The sequence below is a fragment of the Bubalus bubalis genome, chromosome 17 (genome assembly GCF_019923935.1).
Source record: "Bubalus bubalis isolate 160015118507 breed Murrah chromosome 17, NDDB_SH_1, whole genome shotgun sequence".
NCBI lineage: Eukaryota > Metazoa > Chordata > Mammalia > Artiodactyla > Bovidae > Bubalus > Bubalus bubalis.
The window spans coordinates 52,379,430-52,380,276 of NC_059173.1; the positions used below are offsets into that span (position 1 = coordinate 52,379,430).

The 847-nt window shown below is 44.7% G+C and overlaps 1 non-coding gene across 1 annotated transcript; it reads left to right on the forward strand.

The window, feature by feature from the left end:
- Positions 1–341: 341 nt before the first annotated feature.
- TRNAF-GAA lies at positions 342–413 on the forward strand. The gene has a single exon. It is a non-coding gene; the product is annotated as a tRNA-Phe (tRNA).
- Positions 414–847: the final 434 nt, after the last annotated feature.

Genomic DNA, 847 nt, shown 5'->3' on the forward strand with positions numbered 1-847 from the left:
ATATGCTTCTTGTAACACCCTTGTGATATATGGAGGGTGGTAGCACTTTATTTAAAAATAGAATACCAAAAGTCAGAAAGGTGTGATAGAATGGCATTTAGGTTAAGCATTTGGACGCAGCTGCTATAAGTACCTGCGGTGTGCCCATAGATTTGAAACTCTTTTTATAGCTCTAAACCAAGCTTATAGAATGAAAAAGGTTGTTTTGATATGGGTGCTATGGACAAAAAATATGGCGCTAGCTCCTTACCCTCTCATTCTTTTATTCTGGTCTATTGGAAGAATTCTTCAAGGAAGATAAGCTGTTTATCCGTTGGCTTGAATGAGGCTTAAGTTAGGCTTCCCTGGTGGCTCAGAGGTTAAAGCGTCTGCCTGAAATGCGGGAGACCTGGGTTCGATCCCTGGGTAGGGAAGATCCCCTGGAGAAGGAAATGGCAACCCACTCCAGTATTCTTGCCTGGAGAATCCCATGGATGGAGGAACCTGGTGGTCTACAGTCCATGGGGTCACAAAGAGTCAGACACGACTGAGCGACTTCACTTCCACTTCACTTCACTTCCGCTTAAGTTAGTTCAGTTGAGTTGCTCAGTCATGTCCAACTCTTTGCAACCCTATGACCAGGCTCCCCTGTCCATTACCAACTCCTAGAGCTTGCTCAAACTCATGTCCATCTAGTTGGTGGTGCCATCCAATCATCTCATCCTCTTTTAGCCCCTTCTCCTGCTTTCAGTCTTTCCCAGCATCAGGGTCTTTTGAATGAGTCAGTTCTTCACATCAGGTGGCCAAAGTATTGGCGCTTCACCTTTAGCATCAGTCCTTCTGATGAATATTCAGGACTGATTTCTTT